The sequence below is a fragment of the Rutidosis leptorrhynchoides genome, chromosome 6, assembly GCF_046630445.1.
Source record: "Rutidosis leptorrhynchoides isolate AG116_Rl617_1_P2 chromosome 6, CSIRO_AGI_Rlap_v1, whole genome shotgun sequence".
Taxonomy (NCBI): Eukaryota; Viridiplantae; Streptophyta; class Magnoliopsida; order Asterales; family Asteraceae; genus Rutidosis; species Rutidosis leptorrhynchoides.
The window spans coordinates 423,747,342-423,761,515 of NC_092338.1; positions in this window are offsets into that span (position 1 = coordinate 423,747,342).

The following is a 14,174-nucleotide window of genomic DNA, read 5'->3' on the forward strand; positions in this document are numbered from 1 at the left end:
TCTCATGCCAATGTTATGAACGTGTGTTCTGAAAATAGCAGTTGGAAGTGCTTTCGTGAAAAGATCAGCAGAGTTTTTGCTGGATTGAACATATCTCATTTCAATCTCGTTGTCCTTAATGAGATTTTGAGTGTATGAGAAGAATCTAGGAGGTATGTGTTTGGTTCGGTCACTTTTGATATACCCTTCTTTCATCTGTGCTATGCAAGCTGCATTATCTTCATAGATAATTGTTGGACTTTTATCGCGTTCTAGTCCACAAGAATCAGTAATGATTTGTGTCATTGATCTCAACCAAAAACATTCCCGAGTAGCTTCATGTAATGCAATCACTTCGGCATGATTTGATGATGTAGCAACAAGTGTTTGTTTTTGAGAACGCCATGATATTGCAGTACCTCCATTTAGGAATACATATCCAGTTTGAGATTTAGCTTTATGTGGATCAGATAAATAACCTGCATCAGCATAACCAACCAAATCTTGTTTTGATTCGTTAGAATAAAATAATCCTAAATCAGTAGTTCCTCGAAGGTATCGAAATATGTGTTTGATCCCATTCCAGTGTCTTTTGGTAGGAGCAGAGCTGAACCTTGCCAACAAATTAACTGCAAAAGAAATGTCAGGTCTTGTACAATTTGTAAGATACATAAGAGCTCCAATTGCACTAAGATATGGTACTTCTGGTCCAAGAATATCTTCATGATCTTCACATGGACGAAATGGATCAGTTTCAACATTGAGTGATCTAACAACCATAGGAGTACTTAATGGTTTTGCCTTGTCCATATTGAAACGTTTCAAAATCTTTTCAGTATATGTTGTTTGATGTACAAGTAAACCATTAGGCATATGCTCAATTTGTAAACCAAGGCAATACTTGGTTTTTCCGAGATCTTTCATTTCAAATTCTTTCTTTAGAAGTTGAATGGCTTCATAGATCTCTTTATTTGTACCTATGATGTTAAGATCATCAACATAAACAGCTATGATCACATATCCGGATGTTGTTTTCTTAATGAAAACACAAGGGCAAGTAAGGTTATTTGTATACCCTTTGCTTATCAAGTAATCACTTAATCGGTTATACCACATACGTCCCGATTGTTTTAACCCATATAGAGATCTTTGTAATTTAATCGAATACATTTCTTTGGGTTTTGCATTTGATGCTTCTGGTACCTTAAATCCTTCAGGTATCTTCATATATATATCACTATCAAGTGATCCATATAGGTAAGCAGTCACAACATCCATGAGATGCATTTCTAAATTTTTAGAAACTGCCAGACTGATTAAGTACCTAAAAGTAATTGCATCCATAACAGGGGAATAAGTTTCTTCATAATCAATTCCCGGTCTTTGAGAAAAACCTTGAGCTACAAGTCTAGCTTTATACCTTGTAACTTTATTTTTCTCATTTCTTTTTCGGACAAAAATCCATCTGTATCCTACAGGTTTCACATCTTTAGGAGTGAGAATGATGGATCCGAAAACTTTTCTTTTATTGAGTGATTCTAATTCAGCTCGTATTGCTTCTTTCCATTGAGCCCAATCATGTCTATTTTGACATTCAACCATAGATGTTGGTTCTGGATCATCATCATTATTCATGATGTCATATGCAACATTAAATGAAAATTTCTCATCAAGATTTTTCATTTCATTTCGGTTCCATAATATTTTGAATATGCATAATTGATTGCAATTTCTGTATTGACATCATCAATCTCCTCTGCAGTAGGAGTACTGATTTGTGGTTCTTCTTGAACACTTTCTTTTACTTCATTATCAGCTGATTTTCTTTTTCGAGGATTTTTATCCTTTGAACCAATTGGTCTTCCACGTTTCTGACGTGGCAAAGATTCATGAGTGACGTTATTGCCAGCTTTTGGAATTTCAATTCGAGCTGGAGTATTTACTGCTGGTATATATGATTTTGTCACCGTTTTTGTATCTGTAAATGCATCAGGCAATTGATTTGCAAGTTCTTGTATATGCATTATCTTTTGAACTTCTGTCTCGCATTCTTTTGTGCGAGGATCAAGATACTTTAATTGAGGTTCACACCATGAAACATCATTTTCTTTATTTTTCATTTCTCCCCCTAATCTAGGGAACAATGTTTCATTAAAATGACAATCAGCAAAACGTGCTGTAAAAACGTCACCTGTCATAGGTTCAATATACCTTAATATTGAAGATGTTTCATATCCAACATATATTCCCAACCTCCTTTGAGGACCCATTTTTGTACGTTGTGGTGTCGCAATTGGAACATACACTGCACAACCAAATGTTCTAAGATGGGAAATATTTGGCTCTTGACCAAAAGCAAGTTGTAGGGGGGAATATTTATGACTTGCACTTGGTCTGATGCGAATCAATGCAGCAGCATGTAAAATTGCATGACCCCATATAGATACAGGGAGTTTTGTTCTCATTATCAATGGTCTAGCGATTAACTGTAAACGTTTAATCAATGACTCGGCTAAACCATTTTGTGTATGCACATGAGCAACAGAATGTTCAACAACAATTCCTATAGACATGCAATAGTCATTAAATGCTTGAGATGTAAATTCACCAGCATTATCAAGTCTCACCCTTTTAATGGTGTAATTAGGAAAATGAGCTCTCAATTTAATAATTTGAGCAAGAAATTTTGCAAATGCCACATTACGGCTTGATAACAGACAAACATGAGACCATCTGCTAGATGCGTCTATTAGAACCATGAAATATCTAAATGGTCCACATGGTGGATGAATTGGTCCACATATATCACCTTGAATTCTTTCAAGAAACATTGGTGATTCTTTCTCAACCTTAAGTGGTGAGGGTCTAGTTATCAATTTTCCAAGAGAGCAAGATGTACATGGAACCATTGTATAATGATGGATTTTTCTATCCTTTAGTGGATGTCCATGAGTACATTCAATAATCCTTTTCATCATTGTTGATCCTGGATGGCCTAATCTGTTATGCCATAAACTGAATACACCAGGATCAATATATTTTTCGTTAACTACCATATGTATTTCTGGTACATTTATATGTGTATAATGTAATCCAGAACTAAGTCTTGGCAGTTTTTCAACCACATGACTCTTGTCAGTGATACTTAAATATTTCTCATTTTCTGTTGTCACTGACTGATAATCATACCCGTTAAGGTATATGTCGGAGAAACTCAATAAATTTCTGCTTGACTTGGGAGAAAATAAGGCATCATTTATTAAAAATTTTGTACCATTTGGTAGTATGAAATTTGCCTTTCCTATCCCTTTTATCAAGTTAGCAGGTCCTGATATTGTATGTATAGTTCCTTCCGTTAGTTTTAGATCAATAAAATATTTCTCGGATTTAAGTATAGTGTGTGTAGTTCCACTGTCTGCTATACAGAGATCTCCACCACTTGATTGATGTTGTATTCCAGCAAAATTCATATTGAACTTCATATATAAGAAATAAATAGTGAGTACATTAATATTACACAATATTTTAAACGCAAATAGATAGTACTGAAACATTTAGCAAACATAATGACAAAGACAGACGATATTAAATCGTTTATTTTTCGAAAGACACACAACTTAAACATTCAAGAAATCTTCATATAAATCAGATGGTTTCTCAGTGACTGTTGGATCGACGTTATCCACAAAGTTTACTTCCTTTTCTTTATCTTTCAGCGAATCCTGATACATCTTAACAAGATGTTTAGATGTTCGGCAAGTATTAGCCCAGTGGCCCATTCTACCACATCTGTAGCAAGATTCTTCAGAATTTTTAGAAGAATTTTCTTCAACATCTTGTTTAGTGGGCTTGTTTTGTGGTTGATATTTATATTTTCGTGGATTATTATTTCTTTGACCACCACGGCAACGACCACGACCACGTCCTCGCCCATTACCATTACCATAAGGATGGTTTCTACCATAGTTATGGCTTTTGGCATGATGATGGTGATGGTTATTATAACCACGACCTTGCCCGCGTCCTTGTCCCTGTTTATAATTATTTGCAGTATTTGCTTCAGGGATTGCAAGTGTACCAGTAGGACGGGATTGCTGATTTTTCATTAATAGCTCATCATTTTGCTCTGCAACTAAGAGATATGAATTAAGTTCAGGATATGTTTTGAACTTTAGCATTCTCAAATTTCTTTGCACTGTGATGTTTGCAGCATTCATTGTGGAGAAAGTTTTCTCCATCATGTCTGCATCACTTATTTCATGTCCACAGAATTTAAGTTGTGAACATGTATTATACAGAGCTGAGCTATATTCATTTACTTTCTTAAAGTCTTGGAACCTTAATGTTCTCCATTGTTCCATAGCAGCTGGAAGTAAAATTTCTCTTTGATTATTGAATCTGCTTTTGAGACCTTCCCATAAAACATGGGGATCTTCTATAGTCACATAATTATTTTGTAAGCATTCATCAATATGTTGATGAATAAAGCAACATGCCGTTGCTTGTTCTTTTTCAGAACAAGTGTTGTTTTCATTTATGGCTTCAAGAATACCCATTGATTTAAGATGCATTTTTACTTTTATAACCCATGGCATGTAGTTGTTTCCAGTTGATTCTAAAGGAGTAAATTTAAGCTTTTCCAGATTCGACATTTTCTATTAAAACAAACAACATGATAAATTATAGTCACTTTATATTCATAAGTATATAAAAATTAAACATAAATTTAATATAACATAAATGATAAGTAGGTGACAGTGTCGACCATATGTAAGCAATCATTAATAAATGTTATATAACATAAATATAAATATTAGTAAACATAAATGATAATTAGGCGACAGTGTCGGCCATATAAATGTTAGATAATAGAAATATAAATGTTAGTAACATAAATGATAATTAGGCGACAGTGTCGGCCATATAAATGTTAGATAATTGAAATATAAATGTTAGTAACATAAATCATAATTAGGCGACAGTGTCGGCCATATAAATGTTAGATAATTGAAATATAAATGTTAGTAACATAAATGATAATTAGACGACAGTGTCGACCATATATTATTCAGGTGGTATAACCGACCATATATCATTTAGGTGGCAGAGCCAACCATAATTAGTATTAAGATTATCGTGCTGATAACGTGTTATAATTCAGTAGGCTTATAACTACCTTTAGTGGTTTGATTCTTGATGTTATAATTCAGTAGGCTTATAACTACCTTTAATGATTTGATTCTTGATTTAGAATACTAATAATGAAGTGTAAGAACAAAGATGATAATGGAGAGAAAGAAAGAAACACTTTGTAAGTGTGAGAAATGGTGCAAGTTTAATGCTTGCATTCATGGCTATTTATAGCAAAAATATCACAAGTTTAAGTAATACAATAATATTACTTTTGTGTATCAATAATTGACTATCCATTTATATATATATATTTATATATTATAACATTATTTATTTAATTCAGTATTTTGCCCAAAAAAAAAAAGAAAAAAAAAAAAGAAAAACAAAAGCAGAGAAGTAGTCACCTCCTCATGTTCTCACCCACCCAAATGTTCGTTTCTCTTTTTATTTTTTTTTTATTCTATTAACATTCACCTACACCTTCTTTTAACACTTCATTTGATATTTATAATACTACTTTCTCTCTGCTAGTTCCAACCACCTACCGTAATCACCTTCTTTTCCGTCGCCTCCACCGGCCTCCGGAGGTCCGGCGTGTTGACTTCTCGTATTCTTTTCTTATATTGGCTCAGATCTGCCTTCCTGACACCTCGATCGGAATTTTCGATTTTTCAACCACTCATTTCTCTCGAATCCGGCGGCAGCCTGGGAGTACGTGGCGTTCCTTAATGAAAACTATACCTGGCAATTGGGTCAGGTCGGGTTGGGTTTGGGTCGGGTCAGAATGGGTTTCGGTCCAAACGGGTCGGGTATAAATGGGTCAGAAATTTTATAACGAGTCAAACGGGTCGGGTCTAAACTGGGTCGGGTCAGGTCGGGTCGAGACCCATATTTTTTCGGGTTGGGTCTGGTCGAGACCCGTTTTTTTTCTATTTGTAAAAAAAATAAATAAATAAAGATCTATCATTTGGCCACCGTTGTTTTAATGGTCAAATGCAATAGAAATTTATATTTATATAGTAAATTAAATATAAGATAAAAAAAATATACTAATATAAAAGGAATGAAACAACTTACCCATAAAATTACATGAATATATGGTTTCTGTAGAGCAGTAAGCTATGAGATAATATATTGTATAGAACATATTATATCAAAACGATATAAAATTTGTAGTTAAAGAGTTTAAATGTTTCATTTGTTATAGAGAATGGTAGAAGTAGAAGATACAGAGAAACCGAGAAATAGCAAACCCCCAATTACTACGTTGCTGAGATTTTTTACGCTAACAGGCTTCCCTCAATTACTACGTAAGTTAATAATTAAAAACTGAAAAGGAGGGCTAGCGAAATAGCGATAATCTTCGATTAACATTATTTGAAGAATATCGTGATTTGCCGATTTGGTTTTTGTTACAGAATTTGTGTTGTGGATCTTCTGACCCAGACAAACCCACACAAAGGACCCATTGGACCCGTCACTTTTCTTTTGTGATATAAATAGTTCAATTGTAAACCCACTAGATTTCTTGCTCTTTATAAATTGAGACCCACTGTACCCTAAAGTTTTGACCCAATGGACCTATTTTTTAGGTTTTAGGTTTGGTTTGCCAGGCATACTTAATGTACTCTGCTTCCGGAGGCTATTTCAGGCGAGTTTCTTTAGTTTCTTCGTTTCTTTCTTGCGCCGGCGATTATAGCCTCTCTTTTCTTTTTCTTTGTGGAAGGAGAGTCCTCTGATTTTGAAAAGTGGGTCGCTTTTTGATTGGCTCGTTTCTTTATTCCGGCTGCGGTCCGAGAATCGGAGTCTTTTTCCGGCGTTTTGTCGGATATTTACCGGTATTTTTTTTCTCTTTTCTGAAAATGGTGATGGCGGTGAGGGTGACGGCGGTAGTGCGAGGCGTTTGGCGGACGTCAACGGTGTTGCGATCGGTGTTGTCACCGAAAATGATACAGGTGGTGATGTCGACGGTGATGGCGCCGGACAGTAGGTGGTTGAGGTGGGTCGCAGAGGTATAGTGATTGTGGTATTAATGTAATTAGGTAGAAAAGGGAAGTAAAATGACAATTTGCCCTCGTGAACAGTGAAACTGCTCATCACATTTAGTCAATTTTATAATATAATTCAATCATGGAATTTTATAATATAATTCAATCATGGATGTTAACAGTTTCACAAAACCTTGTTCGATAAATGATATCTCCGATATTCAATTCAATTAAGATGATAAATGATATGACGATCTGTGGACTGAGGTGCTTTCTTATGTAAAAAGTCATATGTCGACACTGCATTTTATAAAATTATCAAAAAAATAAAAAATAAACATATCTATTGTCTTTCAACTAGATAAAGGTCAGGGACGCGCTTCGCTGCGTCTTTTTCGATACGTTAGTCTTGGTATTAGTTTACTATAATATACAGTTCCAATGTTCTTGTGACGATAACAATGCCTTAAATCTATCTGCATAATTACAAATGAACTATAATTACATTAAACCTTAAACCTGAAACAAAATATATCCTTAAAAACACTATACTCGATCTCTGGAAGAAGCAGATAAAATTTGTCTTTGGTGTCAAGAGTTATAACCAGCCATTAGTGTGCTCTCAATGTCTCACATAACCTAAATATTACCCACCTACTATAAATCACTATCTTAATTCACTATCTTAATATGCATGGAAGACTAAAACAGTGAGAAAGTAGCATTGCCACCATTAGTGAAAGCTAAAACCTTTCTAATATAAAGATTATGGGCTTTTTAGTTGACTACGCAATCAAAATTCAAAATTGATGTACTCTAATCAGCAGTAGCTTTCCATAGTTGCAACTCGGCTAGTTCATCAATGGTAGATTAAGCTTTTTTAATAAGCTAAACCCAACCGATCTTGAACACCATAAATGAAATGTCCCGTTCATATCGATTATAAACGTTTCATATTAATTGATTTCGTTGCGAGGTTTTGACCTCTATATGAGACGTTTTTCAAAGACTGCATTCGATTTTTAAAACAAACCATAACCTTTATTTTATCGATAAAGGTTTAAAAACATTCCAAAGATTATCAAATAATGATAATCTAAAATATAGCGTTTTCACACGACCATTACATAATGGTTTACAATAATATTACACAACAATTTAAGTCTTCGAATGCAGTTTTTAAACAATATTATACAAGCATGCAGACTCCAATCCTGTCTTTATTTAGCATGCAACAGCGGAAGCTCTTAATAATCACCTGAGAATAAACATGCTTTAAACGTCAACAAAGATGTTGGTGAGTTATAGGTTTAACCTATATATTTATCAAATTGTAATAATAGACCACAAGATTTCATCTTTCAATAACATGCAATCTGCATAAAAATCATTCATATGGTGAACATCTGGTAACCGAAATTAACAAGATGCATATAGAATATTCCCATCATTCCGGGACAACCTTCGGACATGATAAATTCGAAGTACTAAAGCATCCGGTACTTTGGATGGGGTTTGTTGAGCCCAATAGATCTATCTTTAGGATTCGCGTCAATTAGGGTGTCTGTTCCCTAATTCTTAGATTACCAGACTAAAAGGGCATATTCGGTTTAATAATTCAACCATAGAATGTAGTTTCACGTACTTGTGTCTATTTTGTAAAACATTTATAAAACCTGCATGTATTCTCATCCCAAAAATATTAGATGTTTAAAAGTGGGACTATAACTCACTTTCACGTATTTTCACTTCGTCGGAAATTAAGACTTGGCTACGGGTCGATTCACGAACCTATAACAAATATATACATATATATCAAAGTACGATCAAAATATATTCATACCTTATTTATTGCGTTTTAACGATTTAAGTTTGTTAAATTGATTGTCCAACGCTAGTAGTCTACAATTAATTGTCCACAGTTAGTAGTACAGAAATAAATTAATATATATTATCTCGAATCAATCCACGACCCAGTGTATACAAGTCTCAGACTCGATCACAACTCAAAGTATATATATTATTTTGGAATCAACCTCATAGCTAACTCGAGCATTACTGCATATAGAGTGTCTATGGTTGTTCCAAATAATATATATAGATGATGTCGATATGATATGTCAAAACGTTGTATACGTGTCTATGGTCTATCAAGATTACATAATATATGTTAGAATACATGTATAATACAATATAAGTTAGTTAAGTTATGGTTGGTATAGATTTGTTACAAATTTCATGTAGCTACAACAAGCAAATTTATCCAATTTTGTTTTACTCATAACTTCTTCGTTTTAAATCCGTTTTGAGTGAATCAAGTTGCTATGTGTGATGACCCGTCCAAATCTATTTGGACGAATACATCATTTATCGATTTCATAGTGAGTTATTGACCTCTACATGATACGTTTTGTAAACATTGCATTCTTTTGAAAAGGCACACCATAAATGAATATCAAATTCTAAGGTTTTCGACATCTGATGATTTCTATATATAGACAATTGTAGTGACCCGAACTTTTTCATGTTTATATATATTAATTGAGATTGATATTTACATGATTAAATGTTTCCAATATGTTAAGCAATCAAACTTGTTAAGACTTGATTAATTGAAATATGTTTCATATAGACAATTGACCACCCAAGTTGACCGGTGATTCACGAACATTAAAACTTGTAAAAACTATATGATGACATATATATGGATATATATATATAGTTAACATGATACTATGATAAGTAAACATATCATTAAGTATATTAACAATGAACTACATATGTAAAAACAAGACTACTAACTTAATGATTTTTAAACGAGACATATATGTAACGATTATCGTTGTAAAGACATTTAATGTATATATATCATATTAAGAGATATTCATACATGATAATATCATGATAATATAATAATTTAAAATCTCATTTGATATTATAAACATTGGGTTAACAACATTTAACAAGATCGTTAACCTAAAGGTTTCAAAACAACACTTACATGTAACGACTAACGATGACTTAACGACTCAGTTAAAATGTATATACATGTAGTGTTTTAATATGTATTTATACAATTTTGAAAGACTTAAATACACTTATCAAAATACTTCTACTTAACAAAAATGCTTACAATTACATCCTCGTTCAGTTTCATCAACAATTCTACTCGTATGCACCCGTATTCGTACTCGTATAATACACAGCTTTTAGATGTATGTACTATTGGTATATACACTCCAATGATCAGCTCTTAGCAGCCCATGTGAGTCACCTAACACATGTGGAAACCATCATTTGGCAACTAGCATGAAATATCTCATAAAATTACAAAAATATGAGTAATCATTCATGACTTATTTACATGAAAACAAAATTACATATCCTTTATATCTAATCCATACACCAACGACCAAAAACACCTACAAACACTTTCATTCTTCAATTTTCTTCATCTAATTGATCTCTCTCAAGTTCTATCTTCAAGTTCTAAGTGTTCTTCATAAATTCTACAAGTCCTATTTACATAAAATCAAGAATACTTTCAAGTTTGCTAGCTCACTTCCAATCTTGTAAGGTGGTCATCCAATCTCAAGAAATCTTTGTTTCTTACAGTAGGTTATCATTCTAATACAAGGTAATAATCATATTCAAACTTTGGTTCAATTTCTATAACTATAACAATCTTATTTCAAGTGATGATCTTACTTGAACTTGTTTTCGTGTCATGATTCTGCTTCAAGAACTTCGAGCCATCCAATGATCCGTTGAAGCTAGATCTATTTTTCTCTTTTCCAGTAGGTTTATCCAAGGAACTTAAGGTAGTAATGATATTCATAACATCATTCGATTCATACATATAAAGCTATCTTATTCGAAGGTTTAAACTTGTAATCACTAGAACATAGTTTAGTTAATTCTAAACTTGTTCGCAAACAAAAGTTAATCCTTCTAACTTGACTTTTAAAATCAACTAAACACATGTTCTATATCTATATGATATGCTAACTTAATGATTTAAAACCTGGAGACACGAAAAACACCGTAAAACCGGATTTACGCCGTCGTAGTAACACCGCGGGCTGTTTTGGGTTAGTTAATTAAAAACTATGATAAACTTTGATTTAAAAGTTATTATTCTGAGAAAATTATTTTTATTATGAACATGAAACTATATCCAAAAATTATGGTTAAACTCAATGTGGAAGTATGTTTTCTAAAATGGTCATCTAGACGTCGTTCTTTCGACTGAAATGACTACCTTTACAAAAACGACTTGTAACTTATTTTTCCGACTATAAACCTATACTTTTTCTGTTTAGATTCATAAAATAGAGTTCAATATGAAACCATAGCAATTTGATTCACTCAAAACGGATTTAAAATGAAGAAGTTATGGGTAAAACAAGATTGGATAATTTTTCTCATTTTAGCTACGTGAAAATTGGTAACAAATCTATTCCAACCATAACTTAATCAACTTGTATTGTATATTATGTAATCTTGAGATACCATATACACGTATACAATGTTTCGACCTATCATGTCGACACATCTATATATATTTCGGAACAACCATAGACACTCTATATGTGAATGTTGGAGTTAGCTATACAGGGTTGAGGTTGATTCCAAAATATATATAGTTTGAGTTGTGATCAATACTGAGATACGTATACACTGGGTCGTGGATTGATTCAAGATAATGTTTATCGATTTATTTCTGTACATCTAACTGTGGACAACTAGTTGTAGGTTACTAACGATGACAGCTGACTTAATAAACTTAAAACATCAAAATATATTAAAAGTGTTGTAAATATATTTTGAACATACTTTGATATATATGTATATATTGTTATAGGTTTGTGAATCAACCAGTGGCCAAGTCTTACTTCCCGACGAAGTAAAAATCTGTGAAAGTGAGTTATAGTCCCACTTTTAAAATCTAATATTTTTGGGATGAGAATACATGCAGGTTTTATAAATGATTTACAAAATAGACACAAGTACGTGAAACTACATTCTATGGTTGAATTATCGAAATCGAATATGCCCTTTTTTATTAAGTCTGGTAATCTAAGAATTAGGGAACAGACACCCTAATTGACGCGAATCCTAAAGATAGATCTATCGGGCCCAACAAGCCCCATCCAAAGTACCAGATGCTTTAGTACTTCGAAATTTATATCATATCCGAAGGGTGTCCCGGAATGATGGGGATATTCTTATATATGCATCTTGTTAATGTCGGTTACCAGGTGTTCACCATATGAATGATTTTTATCTCTATGTATGGGATGTGTATTGAAATATGAAATCTTGTGGTCTATTATTATGATTTGATATATATAGGTTAAACCTATAACTCACCAACATTTTTGTTGACGTTTTAAGCATGTTTATTCTCAGGTGATTATTAAGAGCTTCCGCTGTCGCATACTTAAATAAGGACGAGATTTGGAGTCCATGCTTGTATGATATTGTGTAAAAACTGCATTCAAGAAACTTATTTTGTTGTAACATATTTGTATTGTAAACCATTATGTAATGGTCGTGTGTAAACAGGATATTTTAGATTATCATTATTTGATAATCTACGTAAATCTTTTTAAACCTTTATTGATGAAATAAAGGTTATGGTTTGTTTTAAAATGAATGCAGTCTTTGAAAAACGTCACATATAGAGGTCAAAACCTCGCAACGAAATCAATTAATATGGAACGTTTTTAATCAATAAGAACGGGACATTTCAGTTGGTATCCGAGCGTTGGTCTTAGAGAACCAGAATTTTGCATTAGTGTGTCTTATCGAGTTTGTTAGGATGCATTAGTGAGTCTGGACTTCGACCGTGTTTACTTGAAAAATGATTGCTTAACAAATTTTGTTGGAAACTATATATTTTTAACATGTGAATATTATGTGATATATTAATCTCTTAACGCGTTTGATATTATGTGATAGATGTCTACCTCTAGAACAAGTCCCATTGACTCACCTAATAATAATGAAGAGTCAAATGTAAATTGGAATGATTCGTGGACTGATTCACAAGTTCCCGAAGAGGAACCGGAAGAAGAGTCGGAACCGGAAGAAGAATCGGAACCGGAAGAAGAATCGGAACCAGATGAAGAAATAGAACCGGTGGGGGAAATAATAAAACGGTTAAGTAAAAGAAAATCCTCAACCAACTGACCAAGGTTAATTATGGTCAATGGTGTTTCCGCCAAGGAAGCAAAATATTGGGAGGATTACCAATTCTCCGATGAATCGGATTCCGACGAGAATTCCGATGATGTTATAGAAATTACCCCAACTGAATTTAAAAAGGCAAAAGAAAATAATAAGGGAAAGGGCATAAAAATAGAGAAATCTAATTCCAACCCCGATGAACTTTATATGTATCGTCAACCCCCGAAGTCCTTAAGTTGTAACAATGACCCGGGAACCTCTAAACCACCAGGTTTTTCTAAACCAATGTGGAAAATTACGGCTCGTATTAGGGGAACATCATATATCCCTAGAAACTTGGCAAAACGAACCAAAACCGAAGAAGAAGAAACAAGCGAGTCGGAATAAGATAGTTGTATTCGTGTGGTGTAATATATGTAATATAGTGTGCTTATGCTTTATGATATATGTAAAAATTGCTTGTATTAATAAGTATTTTTTTATGAATCTAACTCTTGTCTATTTTACAGTATAAAAACACAAAATGGATAGACAACCCAATATTTTAAGAGACCTACCCGGAGACATGATTGATGAAATCTTGTCTAGAGTCGGTCAGAATTCTTCGGCACAACTATTTAAGGCGAGATCAGTTTGTAAGACATTCGAAGAACGTTCTAAGAATGCCTTGGTTTATAAAAGGCTTTCGTTCGAAATATGGGGGATATCACATTGGGAAATCCATAAGTTACGATGTGTTTACTTTGACGCATATATTGCGGGGAACCCAAATGCTATTTTACGCAATGGGTTAAGAAATTATTTTGACTCAATATATCCGAATATTGGACTTCGTGATTTAGAAAAAGCGGCTAACATGCAACATAAAGAAGCATGTTATGC